Raw genomic sequence first — 23,557 nt, forward strand, 5'->3', positions numbered from 1 at the left:
GGTGGTTCGGGCGAGGGACTCCGATCCTCCCCGCTGTCGTAGCGCCCCCCACGCCTGGGGTGGTAGCCTCGGCGCACCCTTTCGTCGAGGTGAGCCCGACGGTCGCGTCGATGGTGCTCGTTGCCGAGGTGGCCCGGGGCCGCAGGCGCGGTGTTGCGCGTGCGCCCGGTGTAGACCGAGGCTTCCCGCATGAATCGGGAAGTCGCGGCATGAGGTTCCGAGGGATAACCTTGCCTTCGGGAGGCAGTGCTCTCGGCCCGCCGGGCCGCAGCGCCTTCCAGGAGATTCTTGAGTTCTCCCTGGATTCGCCGACCCTCGGTGGTTGACGGCTCCGGCATCGCGCGGATGAGCATTGCTGCGGTTGCCAGGTTCTGACCAACCCCGCTGGATGCGGGCGGCGGCCTGATCCTGACATCGTTGGCGACGCGGTGCTGGAGACCTTGGGGCAGGTGACGTATTTCTCCGGCCAGGGGTTGGCCCACCCATGCCTGTCCGACGTCCCGACGGATCGGCTCAAGCGCTCTTGTTCCCTAGTTGAGCCTGGCCTGCACCTCGCGGACTTGCTCGAGTTGTGGGTCGTAACCCCCCGCCGGAGCGGGGACCACAGCTAGCTCCCGTGGGATGTCGGCGCGAGGCACCGGCCTAGGGAGATCACCGTCCTCCGGCATGCCAAGATGGTTGCCTTCGGAGGGATCCCCTAGCTCGATGTGGAAACATTCGCGGCTTGGGCCGCAGCTCTCGTCGCCAAGGCTGCGGCTTCCATCGGAACAGTCGGATAGGCAGTAGTCACATGCGGTCATGAAGTCCCGCACGGCACTGGGGTTGCCAAGTCCGGAGAAATCCCAAGCGATGCTGGGATCGTCATCTTCCTCGGACCCAGAGGGCCCGTAGGTCGAGACGTCTGTCAGTCGGTCCCAAGGCGACCGCATACGGAACCTCAGTAGGGTTGCACTCGCCTCAATGAGAGTGCCCGCCAAAACGAGGTCGTTTGGCGGGTTGAGGCCGAGTCGAAATGACGCAAGATGGGAGTTAGTCGGTACCTTTTTGTCGACGAGGAGCGACGTAGTCACATCGGGGACTGGTTGCACCGTCAACTCTGGTTCGAGGGCGACGTCCTGCAGGCTTTCCGCGAGCGCGCCGGCGTTGTCTTCTTGCTCGGGGTCAGCGTGCCGCGGGGGGACGGCGCTTGCCTCCGTCTTGAACGCGAGGTCGACGTCCGGCGTGCCTTCCGTCGGGGCGTCGGGGGCGTCGATTCGCTCGACGGCCGACGAAGCGCGGCCTCCCACCTAGCCTTGACGGCCCCGCCTCCTCCTCCGTTGGCGGGGAAGAGAACGGAGCGAGCCCGAATGTTGCCCTTCCACCACGCGGGGAAGACGTCGTCGATTCCGCCGCCGGCGGGCGGGTTGTCGGCCGCCATTGTCGTAGTCGCGCGGCGGTGGAAGAAGTATCATGTCGTAGCTGCCGTCGAAGGACATGAACTCAAGAGTCCCGAAACGAAGCACCGTCCCGGGCCGGAGAGGTTGCTGGAGACTGCCCATCTGGAGCTTGACGGGGAGCTGTTCGTCAGCACGCAGCAGGCCCCTACCTGGCGCGCCAACTGTCGGCGTTTCGAGACAGGGGGTCCCTAAGCCGACGAGTGAGTGTGCTGCGTGCCCCAGCCCAGATGGGTCGAGCGCGTGGGCGAGCGCGAAGGGGGGAGAGGCGAGGTGGCCGGAGTCGAGCGTGAGAGAGGTGGAAGTCCCGCGGCCTTCGTGTTCGTCCCGCGCCTAGGTCAGGTGCGCTTGCAGTAGGGGGGTTACAAGCGTCCACGCGGGTGAGGGAAGCGAGCGGCCCCAAGAGAGCGCCTGTCCCGTCCTCGGTCCCGCGCGGCCAACCTTCTCTAAGAAGGCCCTGGTCCTCCCTTTTATAGTCGTAAGGAGAGGATCCAGGTGTACAATGGGGGGTGTAGCAGAGTGCTACGTGTCTAGCGGAGGGAGAGCTAGCGCCCTAGGTACATGCCAATGTGGCAGCCGGAGAGATCTGGGCACCCTGCTGGCGTGATGTCGTGGCTGTCGGAGGTGCGGCGGAGCCTGGCGGAGGGACAGCTGTTGGAGCGGTCGAGTCCCTGCTGACGTCGTCCTGCTTCCGTAAGAGAGCTGGGGGCCACCGTCGTCATAGAGCTTGTGGAGCGCCATCATTGCCCCTCCGGCGGAGCTGGCCGGATGGGACGCCGGTCTTGTTCTCCGTGACCCGAGTCGATTCGGGGTAGGATGATGATGGCGCTTCCTGTTGACGTGGCGGTCTGTGCCCTAGGCAGGGCGACGTGGGGGTTCCTCCGAAGCCGAGGTTGAGTCTGCCTTCCGTTGCCGTGGCCGAGCCCGAGCCATGGGGTCGGGCGAGGCGGAAGTCGTTCGGCCGAGGCCAGGGCGGAGTCCGAGCCCTGGGGTCGGGCGAGGCGGAGTTTCGTCGTCTTCCGGGTCTTAGCCCGAGTCCGAGCCCTAGGGTCGGGCGGAGCGGAGTTCGCCGTCTTCCGGGTCTTAGCCCGAGTCCGAGCCCTGGGGTCAGGCGGAGCGGAGTTCGCCGTCTTCCGGGTCTTAGCCCGAGTCCGAGCCCTGGGGTCGGGCGGAGCGGAGTTCGCCGTCTTCTGGGTCTTAGCCCGAGTCCGAGCCCTGGGGTCGGGCGGAGCGGAGTTCGCCGTCTTCCGGGTCTTAGCCCGAGTCCGAGCCCTGGGGTCGGGCGGAGCGGAGTTCGCCGTCTTCCGGGTCTTAGCCCGAGTCCGAGCCCTGGGGTCGGGCGGAGCGGAGTTCGCCGTCTTCCGGGTCTTAGCCCGAGTCCGAGCCCTGGGGTCGGGCGGAGCGGAGTTCGCCGTCTTCCGGGTCTTAGCCCGAGTCCGAGCCCTGGGGTCGGGCGGAGCGGAGTTCGCCGTCTTCCGGGTCTTAGCCCGAGTCCGAGCCCTGGGGTCGGGCGGAGCGGAGTTCGCCGTCTTCCGGGTCTTAGCCCGAGTCCGAGCCCTGGGGTCGGGCGGAGCGGAGTTCGCCGTCTTCCGGGTCTTAGCCCGAGTCCGAGCCCTGGGGTCGGGCGGAGCGGAGTTCGCCGTCTTCCGGGTCTTAGCCCGAGTCCGAGCCCTGGGGTCGGGCGGAGCGGAGTTCGCCGTCTTCCGGGTCTTAGCCCGAGTCCGAGCCCTGGGGTCGGGCGGGGCGGAGTTCGCCGTGGCGCCTTTGGCAAGGCCTGACTGCCTGTCAGACTCACTCTGTCGAGTGGCACTGCAGTCGGAGTGGCGCAGGCGGCGCTGTCCTTCTGTCAGACTGGCCAGTGGAGCGGTGGAGTGACGGCGGTCACTTCGGCTCTGCCGGGGGCGCGTGTCAGGATAAAGGTGTCAGGCCACCTTTGCGTTAAATGCCCCTGCAATTTGGTCAGTCGGTGCGGCGATTTAGTCAAGGTTGCTTCTGAGCGAAGCCAAGGCCTCGGGCGAGCCGGTGATGTGTCCGCCATAAAAAGGGGGCCTCGGGCGAGACGGAAGTCTCTCGAGGTCGGCTGCCCTTGGCCGAGGCTAGGCTCGGGTGAAGCGTGATCGAGTCACTCGTGTGGACTGATCCCTGACTTAATCGTACCCATCAGGCCTTTGCAGCTTTATGCTGATGGGGGTTACCAGCTGAGAATTAGGCGTCTTGAGGGTACCCCTAATTATGGTCCCCGACAAGGGCTGACCCTCGGTTACCTATAAATACCCCTGTACAACACCATTGCAGGGGACAAAAAAAAGAAACACTATTGCTCTAATACTCTGTGTAACCATGCATCAAATCTTTTCCTGTTCCTCCACTGTTTGGGTTCGGTTGACCACGTGTTAGCGAGTTCCAACATATAGTTTGAGCTTTAGTTAACTAAAATGTAGTAAATCAAGCTAAATCTATACGGTAACATATGGACCACATCTTTTGTAGGGTTTGGGTTCGCGCCCTACTCTGGACGACGGTACGAACTTTCGTCGAGCAGATCTTCAACCCAACCGACGACCCACATCAAGCTTGATGGACTTGTAGACTTTTTATGTGATGTTTGGACATGTTTATGTGATGTTTGAACTTGTGGCGCGTGAACTTATGGACTATTGTGTATATGTGTGTGAACTTGTACTTTAGACTATTGTGTGTATACTAAATAGTTAGACTTTATATGATATTATACATACTAAATTTCTTTTATACTTTAGTAATTTTGAATACATATCTTTCAAATTCTAGGTCTGCCACCGAGAATAATGTCTCTGGACCAACTTTTAGTTCAAGTCAAGGATCGGTACTAAATACGGATCCTTTAGTTCCATTTTTTTTCTTAAAACCGGCACTAATGGACCCCTCTTTAGTATAAGCCATTACAACCGGGACTAAAGATTGAGGCCTTTATTTTCGGGTTGCGCAGTAGTGATTAAGAATCTGGTACTGTAGCCGGTTTTCAATCGGTACCTAGGATCATTTCTATAGTAGTGGCATATGCAGTACCTGGCGCGCAGGTTTGCTTCCAGTGAACGAGAATCAATAACTCGATCGCATGCAACCAAAGAGTTCATGGCGTATGAGACATTGAGACAGCAAAAAATGCAAAAGCAGGCACGTACGCACGCAGCAAAACTACAACAGCTAGACGACAAAATAATATGCTAGCTGCTGCACCGCACACAGTCGCACACTCGCACTCGCACAAAGGTGACGATCTTGAAATCTCACACGACGATAGCCTACACACATGTCTGAGATCGATGTCTATATTCAGCCCTCACAGTAGTTAGATATCCAGAGTAATCAGAATGAGTCAGCTGAGACATGAGTGCAAGCACATTGTTGAAACCTCTCATTTTAGCTCTAGGGTCCAGAATAAATGCAAATGCATATAGCAAAGGAATTGTACCCCAATATTTTAAGAATTTGTCTTTCATTGGGACAACTATATGTCTAAGCAAATTATCATTCTCATACATGTTCATGTGCTTATTAATATGAAGAATGTGGTGCAACATTAAAGGTGATGTAGGATAGTACACACCAGACATCACAACAGTAGAATCATAAAACCTTTCAAGGAACTCTAATATTTTTTCAGCAACATACCAATGTGCTTCACTTAAAAGTGTAGTACCCTCTTCTCTAGGGTGATAGTGGGTCTGGATAAACACAGAGAATGTGCTCTTGTAAGGTATAAGATGTTTGAGCATAAGGTAGGTAGAGTTCCATCTCACTTCCATATCTAAACCAAACTTACGAGGTCTTACTCCCATAGCAACACAAAAACTTTTGTATGCAGCAATCCTTTGGTTTGATGAGTTCAAAAAAGAGATGGCAGTTCTAAAATCTTCAAGATAAGGTTTCAGTTCCACAAATGTGGCATGCACAGCAAGGTTAATGATATGGCATGCACATCGTTGATGCAATAATAAGGGACCAACATAAGCAGATAGCAAAGGTGTAAGATGGTCCATTGCCCTAGTGTTAGCAGATGCATTATCCAAGGTAATGGAAAAAACCTTTTCAGCCAATTCATATTCATGAACAACAGCATGAATCCTCTCTGCAATGTTCTTGCCCGAGTGGGAACAATCAATGAGACGCATAGCAAGAATCCTTTTTTCTAACTGCCAATCAGAGTTAACAAAATGTGCAACAACAGACAAATAATCTTCTTTAGCATTGCCACTCCAAATATCAGAAGTTAAAGAAACAGAAGTAACAGACTTCAATTTTTCAGCAACTATAGCATGTCGTTCTTTGAAGTACTTTTCCATATCTCTAGTTGTAGTTTGTCTAGAAACATTGCAATGCCTAGGATTATGGGCAGTTTTAATGTATTCATCAAATGCATCACAATCAGCAAAGCATAATGGAAGGTCCAACCTAGCAATCAAACGACATAACTGAACACGTGCAACTTCAGCACTATATTCCCAACGAAAAACAGTACCATCAGCATTATATCTAAGCATAGATTGGTTCCCAGTTCGGCCATGGAGTCGTTTACATTTGTCCCTATGCCGAGACAAATGACCAGTGCCAATGGTAGAACGGGCAGCAAGTTCTTTCTTGCAAAAATGACACCTTGCTCCTACTCTAACCTGAACACCATTTTCAGTGGCGAAAATCTTATCCATGTCCTCCCAGACATCGGATGTGCATTTCCTCTTTCTACCAGTGCTTGCCGTAGTGGAGGCAGTAGCATCTGGGAGAGCCTCGCCCTCGCCAGCGACATTGTCGTCGCCAAGGTTTATGGTAGGGTTAGGGGTAGGGTTAGGGGTAGGGGCAGTGGAACCAAAGAGATCCTCCAGACCATCGTGCACGTCGTCCACATCGTCTGGGGTTTGACCCATCAACACCAAATCATGATTAATGGAGGTAGGATCATACCTATGCTCCATCGTCGGCACCTGGTCCCTCACGGCCACGACCTCGACCTGCAAAGAAGCAAAGACATAGGGGGATTAGGGGGGATTAGGGTTAAAGAAGCAAAAACAGAGGGGGATTAGGGTTTAGGGTTTAGCGTGTTCATACCTTAGCCGAAGGCCGGAGCACCAGTTCCGTCGGCGATAGAGAAGATCCAACGACAGCAGATCCAGAGACACAGAGATAGAGCCAGATAGAAGAACAGAGAGACTATGAGCACAAGCGCACGATATAGATGGCCAAACAGGGAGAGGAGGTGTGAAGCTTTACCTTACCAGATCAGATCTAGAGCCGGAAGCAGATCCGCAGACCATCGGTGATGGAGAAGACAGAGGAGAGGCAGATCCACAGATCCACCGGAGTCCATAGCAGAGGGGGGAAGCGCTAGGGAATGGGGATACAGAATATTGTTACCGACGACGTGTCGAGGATGGGGCATCCAGATCCAGGAAGCACGACGCGCGACGGCCGACGCCTCGACGTCGATGGAACTGGGTGCGAGGCGGCGGTCGACGGGGACGACAGGGCGAGGCGGCGAGCACCGCGAGGGAACCGAGGGGAGACCAGGCGGAACCGAGGCGAGCACCGCGAGGGAACCGAGGCGACCAACGCGAGGGAAGGGAATCGACGGCCGGCGAGGCGAGCACCGCGAGGGCCGAGCCGCCGAGGGAACCGACGAGCGACGGGGCGAGGCGGCGACCGGGCGAGGGGCGAGAGCGGAGCGGAGAGAACGAGACGAGTGCGCGACTGACTGGGGGCGGGTGTGCGTATGCGGTTAGGTTAGGGTTAGGGTTAGGGAAGGAAATGCGATCGGGCCTATCGGGCCTGCCGTTTTAAACGGGCCGTGCCGGGCCGGCACGGCGTGCCTTGGTCGCGGCCCAAGCCCGGCACGGGCGTAGTGTCGGGTCGGCACTAGCCCGAATGCCATCGTACCGTGCCGGGCTCAAGCACGACAAATCGTGCCGGGCCTCGGGCCGGCCCGACTGACCCGGCCCATCTGGCCATCTCTAGTCGCACTCGCACAAAGGTGACGATCTTGAAATCTCACACGACGATAGCCTACACACATGTCTGAGATCGATGTCTATATTCAGCCATGCAGGGATTGCCGCGGCCGCGGGGAGAGACATGCAACGATTATTATTATTATTATTTGGTTTTTACGTCTGGACTGCAGATACGCACGATGCATGTCATCATCTGTGTCAGCGAGCGGACACATCTGCTGATCTGCATACAGCATACATACCGGCATCAAGGCGTGCTGTTCGTTTCAAATTAAATTAAAGCTAGTTGTTGAAATGCTGCAGCTATAACCGATATTGAGATGAGCATCGACCAGTTTGATCAAAAGCTTAAACCGAGGTACATAGAGACGGCCAACTCACTTGGGTGCCGTTTGGTTCACATATTTGTAACGTAATAGGTAACGGATAACGTTAAATCATGTTTGTTTTAGTCCAACCGTAATCAGATATCACACTAAAATTTGATACCAGCCTATTCAAATTTGTTACCGCCAGTAATCGAACTGAAACCATTATCATTACCATTTGCGTTACATTTTTTGAACCAAACAGCACCTTGTATTCTAACAAAACACATCCAAAACTAGGTTCTTCTCTAAACCCAACGGGTCGGACGCGCGTGCTGGGCTACCTGCGGCGTTGCTAGCTGCAGGATGCAGCCTGCAGGCAGGTAAGGTTTAGTGGCCTCTCCAGGCACAGGCAGGGCTACCAATTGAATGCAGATTCAGTCAGTTCAGTTGAGTGCAGTGCAGTGCTGACGACTGCGCTACAGCATGGCTGGGCGTGCTGCAGGCTTACATCTGTGTGCCCATGCGGCCAGGCGCGGGAGAGGAGAGCGTGTATAATTGAGCCCGGAAAGCCTGGGTGCTGGTCGCCGCCGACGGGGACCCCGGTCCGGCCGGTCGTCGCCGACCGTCCAATTCATCATCATCGACCGTCGTAGCCTTCGCGCGCGCGAGAGCGAGAGCGAGAGAGAGCCCCGGCCGGCCGGCCGTGCATGCATGGCCCCTGCTGCCTCCCAATCCCATCGGAACCATGCGATGCGGGCCTGCATGCATGCACGGCCGACGACCGGGCGGCCCCGTTCATGTCCACGCGCGTCACCTCACCTCCCTCAGGCTCAGGCCTCGGTGGCAGGAGATGGAGTAGACCACCTGCAAGAGGTGCCAGCCAGGTGGACCCATGCATCACCCAAGGAAAATGCAACGACCAACGTGAACGTGATCCATCCATGCACATCCATCAATCAAGGCTGCGAAACCAATGGCGCGCGCGGCTTCATTTTTCATGCACTTTGCATCGTCTCTCTCAATCTCTCAATGGGGAGTCTAGTAGCATCTTTGCTTGGAAAGCATATATATTCCCTCGGAACCCCTTTTGTCTTCTTCTCAATCACCTTTAGAGGAACACAAGAACAAGTTAAAATAAGCAATGATCGACCCTTTTATCAGGCCTGTTTGATACTCTGGTATAGCTAGCTAGCATGGGTGTGCACAATTAAATATTAGGCATATATATGATTGTTTAAACCTCCAACCACGTGATTGATCGATCGTACTGACGCAACCGCATAAACAGTAATTAAACTGCCACACGATCGTGCCATGCATGCATGTCTCGATCGGCTACTATATATACTATACGTACTTGCAGCGATCTGATTCAGAGTTACACAATATTTACACTCAGGCCTGCAGTATAAAATTAGTTACCCCTGCACATGCGTACGTGTATATATTAATTATAAGAGTACGTAACTGAGTAAGAAATGTGCGTGAGGAACGGTATGTTCAACGTGTGTGGTCAAAGGCTTAATCAGCGACGATCTCACTCATGTTAATTCAAATAATATTGAGGGAAGATGCAGTGAAAAACTTAGTTTTTGCTTCAACACAGGTAGTTTTTAGTGTTATTAAATTGTAACAACATTGGAAATGCTATGCTAATATATACTTTATATAGCACATGCGCCAGAAGACACGCAATATCTCATGTTGTTTAAAATTTTAATTAGTGTTTATGGTTATTGCAGTGCTTTCATTTATACATTTTTTCTCTCATCATCTAGCCAAAAGCCTGCCAGTGCAACTGAGATTAATATATAGCCCTCGTCCGTACATGCATGATACATGCATTAGCAACTGTTTGGAGATCTTAGAAATTCGCGGCGATGGCAACGAATTTATTGATTTATTTAGATGCTACCTACAAATAAATATATAACAATCAGATTAATTACGTACCATGCCCTATGAGAAACAATAATGTTAAAGGAAATCATTACGGTTTGACCTCGATCGTAGTACTCTGAAAAAGACAGCATATTAATATGATTAGGTCATGATGGGTTATTAGAAGCTCCTTCAAAAGGTTGCAATCATGCATGCATAGCATGAAATGGTACGTACGTACGTTGTTGCTCTGAGTCATGTTGTTGATATATCTAACCATGCATGTAAGCAGTGTGCAAGAGAGACCGGTTTAATCAGACGGTCCAGTGTCGTTGCCCTTCCGATCGAAAAGAACTCGATCGTATGCGCACACAGCTTAAATTAAAGGGAGGCCTCTTGAAATTAAAGGTCCGTGGTCACATTTGAACCTTTCCAATCACTCTTTTTCTTCTCTCCCGATGATGTCTTTCTGTTGCCTTTCAGCTCCTTTAAGGAAGTGCATGTAGGGCTATATCCTCTCTAAATATTTTCACCGGATCCTAATAATGATTCATTTCTAAAATTTTATACTGTAAAATTTAAACCTCGTTACCACACCGTACCTACATGCGGGACGATGTGTGCATACATAAACTCGGTGAGATTGTTAGCACATGTTAATAAATAATTAATTAAGATATACACTACCGGAATGCCGAGTATTTTTTGTCGGGCACTCGACAAAAAAAACCTTTGCCGAGTGTCGTCCTGAGCAGGACTCTCGCCACAGAAATACACTCGGCAAATACATTTTTGCCGAGTGTCAAACACTCGGCGAACGACGGCGCTTGGCAAAGTGTCGTCAGCAGCCGTCTATAGCTGACGGCCGTTATCTTTGCCGAGCGCCGAGCGTTGGCACTCGGCAAAGCATTCTATGCCGAGTGCTGGCAAAGTATATTTTTAATTTTTTTTCTTTTCCCAACCAAACTTTTTGTGGTAAGTTCCTACACTATGTAGACCTACATGTACCATTTTGGCATAATTATAAAAGTGTTTTCTATAACTATTAGATTTAGTTGTTCAATGGAATTCCCTCGAATAATTCAGATTTGAACTGCAAGTCACTCGAAACATGAAAAACCGTGCATGCAAAAATGATATGTATGTTATATAGCACAAGTTACGACCGATTTTAGGAACATACCGAAATCTTCGAGCACCATTGTCACTAAACATGACCGTGAACTTGCTATCCAATTGTTTTAAAATTGTATAAAACACAAACAAAGTCAGAAAATCATGAAACTTGTCCACATGTCATGATATCATATGCAGAGCATGTGATAAAAATTTGTAGAGAAAGTTGTGACGCATTATGTATAGAAACCTAGCCGGTCTACATTGAAACTCTATAATTTCATGTGTTTTCAGACTTTGCCGAGTGCTCCAGGCAGTGATACAGACCAGGCACCACACGGAAGATTGTTTGCTACTCGATAGGCAATATGCATGTATATATACGGAGTATAGGTAGGTAAACTTAGTCTTGCCACACTTTTGTGGAATCAGCTATTAGAGGATTATATTATATTATATTAAACATAAAGCCACCTCTGAAATCATCTAGTAGAGGGATTTGTCCGGCTTGAACAGTTAGAGAACGTTGAGTACCCAATTTCATAGTTCAGGCTTTATACTCTTGTGTTCATGATATAAAAAACACTTTCTTGCTATGAGATCGAAACTTTGCATGAGTTGGATCCCGACAGGATGGACCTAAACATGGGAGGTGGCAAGAGTGTTACTATACAACGCGACACACATATGGAACAACAGTGGTTCTTAAAAGTCTTATAGCCATTTGTTCGTGCTTTACTACGGTTGTTATAAATTATTGTTTATTTCTAAACACTAAGATATGTGTGGTCTGGTGTTTAGTACCAAGTGCCTACATTAAATGTTCTTAATAGAGTAGTATAGATTAGTCATCTCTCTCACCATGTCCAAGGGTGGGGTATTTATAGGGTGACCAGTGGGCAACCCTCTAAAAGTATAGGCTTGCCTCGAGCTACATCCTAAGAGCAACTCCAATAGTTCTTTAAAAGACTTCCTAAATCAATAATTTAGGTAGTTAACATGAAAACTATTCTCCAACAGTTCTCTAAATGAACTTTCTAAATTTAACAACCTGTCATCTAACCTCATTTTCTCTCTACATTTGGCAACCATTTAACAACTCCCTAAACAAAAATATTGACTGCATTATATAGTTTTTGTGACTTATTTTTTATGTGGATAGATACAAAACAAAATTACAACCTATATTTAGAGAACTATTGGAGAACTCACATTTTTTTACTCCAAAAATAATTTAGCAACTTCTTAAATCTGTGATTTAGAGAGCTAAAATTTACATAACTATTGGAGTTGCTCTAAGAATATCTCGTACACCAGTGTTATTGGGAACAATAATTACATACCTCATCCTACGAACACCCAAGACCTCATGTTACAAACACCCAATTACATATCGTACTAGTGTTGGGGTAGACTTACTACTACTGACAGTTGGGCCTTCTTCAGCTTCAGGGTGGGCATGTTGCCACTACAACATCGACGAGACCTGATGAGGACATCCTCCACTATTACTCGTTGGCAAAGACGCAATTGGCCTAGTTGGCCCAATTGTAGTCGGACGGTGACCGTGTGAGCTTCAGAATTATCCCACCTCACTTAACTTGGGAGGAGGAAGCCACTTTAAAAGGGAGAGTCACCCTTGCTCCATTGGACTAGTCTTGCATAATGAACTGTTGGGCTCCGGACAACCCTAATTTGTTGGGTCTCGGCCAACCCCACCTGGGCTGGGTGTATCAAGACCAAAGTCTTTGGTGCCTTCAGAGTTGCCCGGCCGCAAGTCGATTGGTCCTTCGGATGTCTCGATAGCCTTTGATCGAGCGTTCGGATGTTTGGCACCGCTAGTGGAGTCTGGGTGTCAACTGTCGCCCTAGACGAAGACCTCGTCTCGTGGCCTTCACAGTCTTGAACCGAAGGACAATGGTTGTAGGCTTTGCGCGCCATATTGGAAGGGTTTTCCCCCTTGCAAGGGGGAAGTCTTTTTGGTAGCCCTCGCGACCTTCGGCGAATCCTGCCTTCAAAGGAGCGACGGAGTCTGAAGGTAGATTTTGGTAGAGCCGACCACACCGATGATCATCGAGGTCCGGTTCGGCCTTGCTTCCAGCACATGCGCCATAATCGACGGTTCTAGAGTATGTGCATTGCACATGTTTAGAAATTTTAGCTAGCATGTTGCATATGTATTGGATGGATTATTCTCTTGAAGTCTTTTAAGAGGACGAGGAATACGCAGTGCACAACTCAACGAAGTTGTGTATATAACCTTTAGAGCTGCAAATTACGAACAGCATAAATCAAGGAATTGTCTTTCCAATGTGCATGCAGTAAACTAATATACGAACTCCGTGTTAAAGCATAAAATCGTACAATTTTTAGCGTAAATAATACATGTGGTAGGCATAAAACACAATAATCGAAAATAAAACTGCGCCGAATCGTCGGAGGATGTCACGCGCGATCATCGCTGCGCACATCTCGCGCCTTCCGTGACGCCGCTCGCTCGAACATCGCGCCTCATGCGTCACCGTCGCTACTCGCACGTCGACGGGCGTCGCTTGCTCGCCGGTCTTGGAAGTGCCGCCTCCTCGGGGCCTCGGGGACGCCGCCGCTTGCCCGCACAAGGGCCACGCTGTCGCTCGCCCTCTAGATCGGGGAGCCACCGCCACCGACCTGGGAACCGCCGCCACTACTCCGGATCGAGGAACCTCCGCCACCATTCGTCGAGGTCATGGAGTTGCGGTCACCGGCTGGGGGTCCACCGCCGCGCACGCTCTGGGGCAACCGCCGTCGTCGCACGCGGTGTCGCTAATGAATCTGGTGGAGCGTAAAAAACTGAACCCTAGCACTCCGGGTCCTGTTTATAGGCGTCCGGATGTGGTCCGGCTGGACCGGATTGCACCATCCGACCTGAACTTCCTCTAGTTATTGTAAACTCAGAACTTTTAATATATAAATTATATATATATATATATATATAATGTACGCCTTTAGAGCCGCATGCAGTAGAAAAGGACCGAGACGTACGACATGGCAAAGGCTTTGATCGGACTGTAAGGGTGAGGTATCTGCCGTGCGTGCCCATACTTGCATTGGCATCTCATCACAATCTCCTGGCCTGGATGTGAGACGCGACATGAATGGATGTGGGGCTCATCTGACCAGTCCTCTCTTGTTTACTACTTCTCTTTTCTTTTCCGTATAATTTTCCGGGGCTTGCAGGACAGCCGGGGTACTGCATGCATTATATCGATGTTGGGCATTCTTTCTCCAGTTATGTTCTTGGTCTTGGAGGAAGAGGGACTGATGGGGAGAAGGCCCAGCTAGCTGGGACCAACTTTTTGCAACCCACCCTATATCTCCTCTTGCATTTCTGCCGTGGAATCATACATCACAATTACCGAGGCCACAGAAAAAGAGTGCTTTTTTCCTTGAGGAAAAAGGGGCAGATAGGGTGCAGTCTCTTCATTCCAACCACACACACACATGCAGAAAAAGGTTGATGTTGGTGGAGTACGGTATAGATAAACTCATATATATATTTTAATAATGTCACTCGATATTTTGAAATGCAAGTGCCAGCTTCTTAAGCACTACTGTCAGCTACTACATGGTACATTGCATTTCTAGCAACGGCTAAGAAGATATCAGAGTTCCCCATAAGGAGAATAGGGCATCGAAATGGTATAGAAGAGATTGTGATAGAGCATCTCCAACAGTGCCTTAAATCAGTGTCCTGTCTTAAAATTTAGGACTCAATCATACAAAATAGCTCTAACAATGTTCTATTTTATAAATATTATTAAAATAGAACATTGTTACCTCGTCACCTCGTCCATCATCTTCGTGGAGGCCGACATGCGGGCGTGCCTCGGCGACTTTGGCCTCTCCCTCCTCCTCGCACCGCCAGACGCGTGCGCCACGGGGGGCACTCGTGACCTCGTGTGCTGCACCACGACAGGATGAAGCCCGTGGGCGTTGGCAAGAAGCGGCGAGACTTGGCGCTGGCGGACTGGGTGGTGCCCAAGATCCAGGTCGGCGAGCACAGGGTGGTCGTCGACCGACCGGTGCTGCCTAAGATCCAGTTTGGCTTGCTTTGCAGGTAACAGTTGCCTATTATTTACTGTTGGACGATAGGATTCGTACAACAAGTGGTTATCTTGGATCTAATTTTCAATAATACAGGGATTTTATGCCCCTTGTACACAAGTAGAGCGAGGTATTTTGATCTGGTCCTCCCCCCCCCCAAAAAAAACATGGCACTTTATCGTCTATATTTTGATCTAGAACCGTGGAATTTTGTTCTGTCCAGATTCTTAAAATCCATAGGATCAAGCTTAGCTTAGCCGATTATTTATCTTTTATAGTTTGTCCATATCTATTTGTTAGAGAGGATATCAATATATTTGAGGAGTGACTGCGTCTAGAATATTTGAATCCCTAGTTAAAGTATTGATGGATTTATGATATCACAAGCTCTTCATGGATAGGTGACGATAGTTCGGGTTACAGGTACCTCATGGATCACTTTTTCTGCACTACACATGCACTCTGTTTTTGTAAAGTCACTATTTCACTTCTTTGATTCCCTGGATTGTCAATTAATTTGTTGTATTCGTGCATCAGATTACTACGCAAAAATTGTCCTATTTTTTGTTGCGTGTAATCAAAGTATAAATATTTGGTCCACTATTTTATGTTTATAACATGTTCAGATTAAAAATCTAGTATGACTCAAGCTCAACGAATTCAGAACTGATTAGTAATATTACCAGCATGTTGAAATGCATTTGCTGCTTTAGTTCTGCACACCTAGGGCAAGAGGGCTTCCATGTACATGGGAGTTCATAACTCAAGGACTTGAATTTTGGATCTTGAATCATTGCCTACTGTAGAGAAGTTCGTAGCCAATGCAAAGTAGTTCGGCTCTTGGTGACATTTATGATCTGCATCAGGTAGCACTAGGTTTTTTTAAATGTCCCTGCTATCTTCTGTTAGTTTACTTCTTCAGTGTGCTGAGTTGCTGATTCACATGTCGCTGAATAATTCATATAAATCCTCCAAGTGTCCTTTTTGTTGTGTTGATAATTGTGGTCTTTACTGATTTAATAAAGACTGCAGTAGGGAGACCAAGGCCAGACTTCTGGCGATGTTTTCCTGATGGAAAGCAGGTATACTTCCTTGTATTCATTTGCATGTAGATAGTTCTTTCCTAGAGATGATTTTCATCCTCAAATTAACACAATGCCTCTATGATATATTGGGTGCAGTTATACGATCAAGTGACTGGTGATGTGATTTGCCATGGTGAGAAAACTTCTTACAAGATGGGCGCAAGAGCTTTCCTAGTGGCCATTCGCGTAAGTTTGCAGTAATAAGTGGTCATAGACTCTAGCATTTAGATGGATAAGCTTGTTGTACAAGTTTAGAGCTAATAATTGAGGTATAAAATACCGGCTCTAGATTGTCATATGCATTCATTAGCAGTAGTGGCATGGATCTAAATATTTTGCAACTGGTGCACCGTGACCACTGTTGACAACATAAAACCCGTGGTTGCATGCAGGGAGTAGGGAAGGCACTGTCGATCTCTAATTGTCAGCTGAGTATTTGGACTGTGCAGTTCATCATGTACTCATACATATACCACCTCAAAGACGCCTTATTAATCCTGTTTCTTATTGCATTTATTCGGAGCACTACGTACTCATTTATGAAAGCCTCGCCAAAAGATGTCCTTCTTATAGTTGAGTACAAGAATAATTATCTCTTGTATCTTATTGTAAAATCTGAAACATTTGTTCTGTAGATGGTTAGCTTGCATTTATGCTATAATTACCTCAAATCACGTTATCGGAGAGTAAATCTTCGACCGGGTGGCGGAGTGCACCCGCCCTAAATCCTAAGATGAGGAGGGGCCTAAGCGTTTTGCTTGTTAGTTGGAAAAGTGGGAAGAACACAAGAACACAAGAACACACAAGGATTTAGAGTGGTTCGGGCCGCCGGAGCGTAACACCCTACTCCACCGTGTGATGTATTGCTTGAGAGCTTGTATGAACTTGTTAGTGTCTGAGTGAGTCTGCAAGGCTGAGCTTGTCTGATTCTGCCTGTGTGTAACGTCACATGCCTCCCCTTTTATAGTTGAAGGGGGGCATGCACAAAGGTGCTGGCCCCGACATGTGGGCCCAGGGACATAAAGAATATAGAGCTTGGAGCCACCAATGTTTGCTGCTGGGGTAATCTTCTTGTGTCCTGACGCCCGAGATCTCCGTATCCTCGGCGTGTAGGGGAAGCTTCTTGTAGAAGGGGTGATGGGTACTGTGCGCCGCTCGGCACGGGCGCACTGTTTGCCAACAGACCGGTCAGGTGCGCCGTCTGCTGGGTGACCCTGACGCCGCCTGCCGGCAGATTGGACAGGACGCATTAAATGCCGAGAGGACGCGTCGCCTGTCAGCGTGGTGGCAGGCAGCACGTCCTCTCTGCAATAAATGCAAAGACTGCACATCCGCATGGGCCTTGTGTCAGGCTCGGCCCGTTGGCTTACGTTACGGGCCACAAGGCACGCGACCGCGGTGGGTTTCTGCCTGAGCGGGGAGCGTAGGGCAAGGCCTGGGCACGTGTCGGCACCGGACCCTTGCTTGTGCTGGGGTCCCTTCTGTCCCGGGACCCTGCCAAGGCTCAGACCTCACTCAGGGGACCTGGCATGTCTCCACGGGAGCTCCGGGCTCGTGCTTACAGGGGTCCGGTGTTCCTTGCGGAGGTCCGGACCCAACGGTGCTTCCTGGGACGTATCATCCTTCCTCGCCACGTGGTGCCCTTAGGCCTGCCCATGTGGTGGGGTCGGGTGCCGCTCTCCGTGTGACCAGGAGGTGTCGTACGGGTGCAGCGCCTTCATACTGTAGGAGAGGATACCCCTGATTCAGGGTACCGACACACGTGTTGCCATTTTCACCAATTTATGACATATATATTGATATGTTTTATTTTAATTTACGATATTTATTGATGTGTTTTGCGACAACCTCATGCGGGGCCACATTTACGCTAAAATTCATACCCATTTACGTTGTGCTGTTTTGGTTCATGTTTTACGTTTAAATCCGCCCGAGCCAGAACTTGCACATGATCATACGCGTGCGACTTTCACGCAGTAATTTAGGCCCCATTCGTCGTTACGAAACGGATCGATGATTTATACTATTTTGGTTCACGTTTTACGCTGAAATCTACTCGAGTCAGAACCCGTGTACGATCGGACGCGCGAGATTTTCACGCCGTAATTTCCAGGCCCCGTTCACGTTACGAAATAGATATATGATTTACACTTAAATTCGTAATCCTTTACGCTGTTTTGGTTCATGTTTTACGCTAAAATCTGTCCGAGTCAGAACCCAATCACGATAGGACGCGCGAGATTTTTACGCCTTAATTTTCGGGCCGCATTCGCCGTTTCGAAACAGATCTACGATTTACGCCAAAATTAGTAATCATTTACGTTGTTTTGGTTCATGTTTTACGCTAAAATTTGTCCGAGTCAGAACCCGATCACGATGGGACGTGCGAGATTTTTACGTCGTAATTTTCGGGACGCATTCACCGTTTCGAAACATATCTACGATTTACGCTAAAATTCGTAATCAGTTACGCTGTTTTGGTTCACGTTTTACGCTAAAATCTGCCCGAGTAAGAACACGTGCCCGATGGGACGCACGCTGGTACGGGACGTGGCTATACCTGGCTGGGGCTTCCTGGTACTAATGGAAGCCCTGGGCTTCCATTACCTCATCCGTGCGTTACGACGGCTTACAACAATACCTATGTAAACTATCCACAAAAAAATTCAAGATTTTTTATTGATTGTCTCCGCTCTCCATATAATATATTTTTTTGATTTGGCTAATTGATGTTATTGTTTACTCCATCCAATATGTATTGGTACAACACGACCAATGAAGTGAGCGATTAGAAGCGAGTTCACAACGACTGAATGAACGAACAGAGATTATAAAATGACATAATTCCACCATACAGAGATCAAATATGAGAAAGTTTGTGAGCTCAAGTTTCTAAAATAAGTCACATGAACTCAAACTTATAAAAAAGATAGATCAAAATATGGAGTGATTGCTAAAGTAAGTGTCACACCCGGGTTTCAGGGGTCCAAAGCCCGGGCGCGAACATAATCACCAGGTGTGCTGGGACCAAGTCTCACACATATGATGAATCATGGCACAGGATCGAATGTCACATCTTTACTATATAATAGGAGTTCTGTACAAAATATAAATAAATAGTTACATTATAAGGAGACAACGGTCCAGCAACCCAAAGTTGACTGGGAGACGACGGCCTAGATCTCTCACGAACTCATCGTAGCATCCTCCATGCGCCTCATCCTGCGGTACCTGTTCTTGACCTGTGGGGGGGGTGTGAGACAGCAAGAGTGAGCTCACATACGTTCATCGCTCAACAAGTTGTGGGGAATAATGTGCATGAACTCGCCAAAGGTGGGAGCTCACGTGAAGTGTAAGGCTTACCAAAGAGGATGGTTAGAGCTGAGCATTGCTTTTAAAGTTGGTCAAAATTTTATTAGCAATTACTAAGTATAAGTAAATACCATCCCAATTAAGCAGTAGAACAAAAGTAACAACATCACCTGCGATGCAATGCATATGACAAATTGAATTTAGTTCCATAAGTTAATCATGTGAGGGTCCGAGCCGCTCATGACCGTGAGCACGGCTAGTATACCAGTTTTACACTCTGCAGAGGTTGCGCATCTTTACCCACAAGTCATGTTACTCATCTGCCAAGGGATCGCGACTTCCCATACACCTCTACCGAGGAGGCGAGGCAGGGTAACACTACGAGGCCTTTACAAAGTTCCACTAGCTTCAGAAAACCCGCTACAGTTTATAGGAAGCTCCAATGCAGGAATCCCTTGCAGGACCGCCATCGCAGCAAAATCCTCCCGAGGGCCTCCCTACACTGACCACTCCCCTACTGCCCTTGCCCCTTTCGGGTAAGGTAGTCCTCCACTAGCTTTCCTAATTAATCAGCCAAGGGCGTCCCATTATACCCTTGTGGTAGCACTGTTTTCCCGGGTGGTCGCTCCATGTTCCAATTAACATAATGATCTTATCATGAACGATAAATAACAACGGATAACAAAAGTATAATCATGAGTAATGTATCTTCATACCCAAAACCACATAAAGCACTAGCAAGTACTACCCAAAAAGTTCAGTGGTAACAAGGTATAAAGATAGACAAACTAGGGTAACCTATTGGGTCCCATCAAAATTAACCTATGCAGATCATTATGATTAATCAGAACATGAATAGGTAAAAAGAAGTGATCAAGGGCACAACTTGCCTGAGACTTGAGATTCCAGGTACCAGGATGATCTTCAGGTGACTCGTGACCTCACGCTAGTCGTAGCAATACAAACAAACATGGTATAGGCAAAATTAACATCACACCAAACATAAGAATAAACTGAGTAATAATAATCTACGCGTCATAACGAGATCGTGGGACCGAGAACTGCTAAATTCGGGGTTACGGTTATGAAGTTATGGTTTTCCGAAGATCCACGTGGTTAAATATATCATAGACTAAGTGCAACATTTTAATCTATATTTCATGACAAAACAAAGTTACCACATGATAATAAATATTATTGTGGGACTAATGCAACTAGAATGGATCTAAATGGAGTTACGGTTATTGTGTCATGAATCTCTGAGTTATTTAATGCTTGGTGTAGACTAATTCAAGTGAACAATTTTAATCTAAGTTTCATAGCTAAACAGTGTTACTAGTTGATAGAAAATATTAAAACAAACTTATTGCAACTGGAATGACTCAATTTGGAGTTAAAATGAATTTAATATGAATTATACAAGTTTTGGGAATTATTTTTGTATTAAAAATCAATTTCCAGAATTAATTCTCTAATTTTACTACTCTCTAGACTGCGCGCGGAATAGACAGAAGCCCAGGGGCTAGATTGCAAACGTCCCAAGACTCATATTCTCCCCGCACTGGACGGCGGGCTGATTTGAGAAAAGCCGAGGGGTCTTTAGAATAAATGCCGAGGCGAAAGGGTACCGATGAACCCCAGCCGATGGATCAAACCTGCACGATCCAGATTAGATCACGCCCGGGACAAACCGGTAAGTGACATGAACCATCGGATCAAGGATCTACAACCTATATTTTATGAAGTCTGATCCGCCATCTACCCTTAGATCTAATCTCGACGGTCCATCTTTTAAACACCTGCGCCCCACACGCATCCGTCTGATCAATACCAAGCGGCCAGGATCAATTCTAGCAGGTAGAATACGTCCACCAATCTGGGTCGTCTATTACTCGAACAACGGTTGGGAGCCTTTCTTCCTTACATGCACGACGGAGCCGCACGACCAACGCGGCGGCTCACCAGGCCCACACGGCGGCGCCATTGTCAGACCGCCATTCTCCGATCCCGGGCCCGAAACTCTGATCTGAGGTAATCTAAGCGCAGATAAAACATAGGGGAATTAGATGAGGGCTCCATACCAGTTTCTACGCTGCGCCGTGCCCTGCCCACGGTACAGATGGCTCCGCGGTTCCGGTGAGCAATCACCACCGTGATTCGTGTAGCTGTTCACCACGACCACAGTCGATGGCGGATCCGCGGCGGTGGTGAGCTCCGATGAGAAATTCCCCTAGGTTCGGTCCATCAGCCCGCCCCGCAGATTCCCCATCGACGGACATGCCAGAGCTTTCTCCTCCCGCTTTCCATCTCTGCTCGCTATGGTTTCTCATTCGGCACAGGGGTACATGGCGACCCATATATGCGACGGAGGGGGCAAGTCCGAGCTTGGCCGACCCGCGAGAGACGCGAAGCTTTAGGCTAGTTTGTTACAGGCTCGGATTTGCGGAGGAGAGGTCCGCACCGGCCTTCACGCGGGGTTCTGTTGGAGTCCTACTCGGGGAAGACAACGCTGACGGGTTGGCCCACGATGTCAGAGACTCGCCAGCAGCGCGTGGTAGTCTGAGAGGGCACCGGACTGGGCTAAGGGAGGGGAAGAGCTGGAGCTCGCAGTAGTTGGGGTTGTTGACGAAACGCTACCCGAGCCCGGCGCGAGATCTACCCGACGACCCGCAACGGCCGGAGCAGAAGAACGGTCGTAGCAAGCTGTGCCCAAGCAGGCATATCGTGTACGGGGTGTGAGGCTCGGCCGTTGCGTCCACTTAGAAGTCGGACGCGTAGAGTCCGAGATCTCCGGTAACCGACGCGAGTTTGGCTGGGATGGAAATGAGCAGTGCGTGAGAGGCTTGCATGCTTATGTCACTGCTTAGGTCATGCTTAGGTAAGCTCCGGCCAAATGAATTAAAAAATATTAAAAACCCGTATAGCATGTGCATCAGTGCATGTGGGCTGTGGGAAAGAGAATAGGAGATGGGATGATCGTGGTTTTGCATTTTGTTTATTTTTTCTTCTAATTTTTGAACGAATTCTAAATGTAAATAGAGTTTTGATTCTCAGTTTCCAACCTAATGCAACACATAAAATAAAATCCAGCATGATGCATATTTTTTTTAATTTACCTTATTTCATTACTTATTAGTTAATTTAATCACTTGAACATGATGGTTTTATTTATGCTAAATAAGAACATCCACAAAATAAAATTTTATAACCTTTCTTTTATTCAGCAAGAATTTGGGTATTACAATAAGGCATCAATAAAAAACTGAATACGCTCCATATAAATTATGCTATTTCGTAGCAATTACTAACGTTTAAACCAACAAATAACCTTTCATTTTACTGTTAGTGTGACAAATCATTGTTGCTTCTTCCAATTCAGCAACCTCAAACACCATTGAGAGTCCATTGCGCAAATGTGGTCTCAGAAACGACCTAATGCTTGCAAGAGCCAAGAACGTCGTGTCGTTCTTGGGCTGTAGCCTCAGCCCGTAGTGCTGGTCCGGCCCGACACGGTTATATTTTTTTTATTTAAAAAACATATATACATATATACAATTTATATTAAATATTGCAAATATATGAGCACGATGTTCTGCTGGTTAGACAGCTTCACCCAGTGTCTCCCTCCCTTCTTCTATCAGGCCATGGGTTCGAACCCGACCTCCTGTATCGTTTTTAACATTTTACGCTGATTTAATCAAATGGGTCGACGGGCTAACGGGTTGGCCTGACACAGTCAGTAGGGCGGCATGACGTGCCTGGGCCAGAGTTGTGGCACGCGGGTGTTTGGCCCGTGTCGGGCCACCGTTTGGCCATCTATAGGCGTGCAACGGGTTACTTTGAAATAGTTTGTAAGGGGTTATTTGTAAAAAGATGACACAAGACGATCGTTGGAACTGGTGCTTTAAGTATAGTGTATATTATATATATAATTTAATAATATCACTCGATATTTTGAAATGCAAGTGCCAGCTTCTTGAGCACTGCTGTCAGCTACTACATGTACATTGCATTTCTAGCAACGGCTAAGAAGATATCAAAGTTTCCCATAAAGAGAATAGGCCATCGAAATGTATAGAAGAGATTGTGATAGAGCATCTTCCCCATAAAGAGAATAGGGCATCGAAATGGTATAGAAGAGATTGTGATAGAGCATCTCCAACAGTGCCTTAAATCAGTGCCCTGTCATAAAATTTAGGACTCAATCATACAAAATAGCTCTAACAATGTTCTATTTTATAAATATCATTAAAATAAAATATACGGCACACCACGAAGTGACCCAAATATACAACGCTCCGGATTAGCGCCCTATCCTTGTTTTCTACACCATTCTCAACATTTTCTTCCCG

The 23,557-nt window shown here is 48.5% G+C and overlaps 1 long non-coding RNA gene across 2 annotated transcripts; it reads left to right on the top strand.

Moving 5' to 3' along the window:
• Positions 1 to 14,559: 14,559 nt before the first annotated feature.
• LOC103634721 (uncharacterized) lies at positions 14,560 to 16,789 on the top strand. 2 transcript variants are annotated; one of them, XR_556900.2, is made up of 4 exons: positions 14,560 to 14,821; positions 15,841 to 15,890; positions 15,990 to 16,079; positions 16,286 to 16,789. It is a non-coding gene; the product is annotated as an uncharacterized lncRNA (long non-coding RNA). The 2 variants fall into 2 exon arrangements; XR_556901.2 differs by having other exon boundaries at positions 14,585 to 14,821; positions 15,834 to 15,890; positions 16,286 to 16,625.
• The last annotated feature ends 6,768 nt before the right edge of the window (positions 16,790 to 23,557 follow it).

The sequence above is a fragment of the Zea mays genome, chromosome 8 (genome assembly GCF_902167145.1).
Source record: "Zea mays cultivar B73 chromosome 8, Zm-B73-REFERENCE-NAM-5.0, whole genome shotgun sequence".
Taxonomy (NCBI): Eukaryota; Viridiplantae; Streptophyta; class Magnoliopsida; order Poales; family Poaceae; genus Zea; species Zea mays.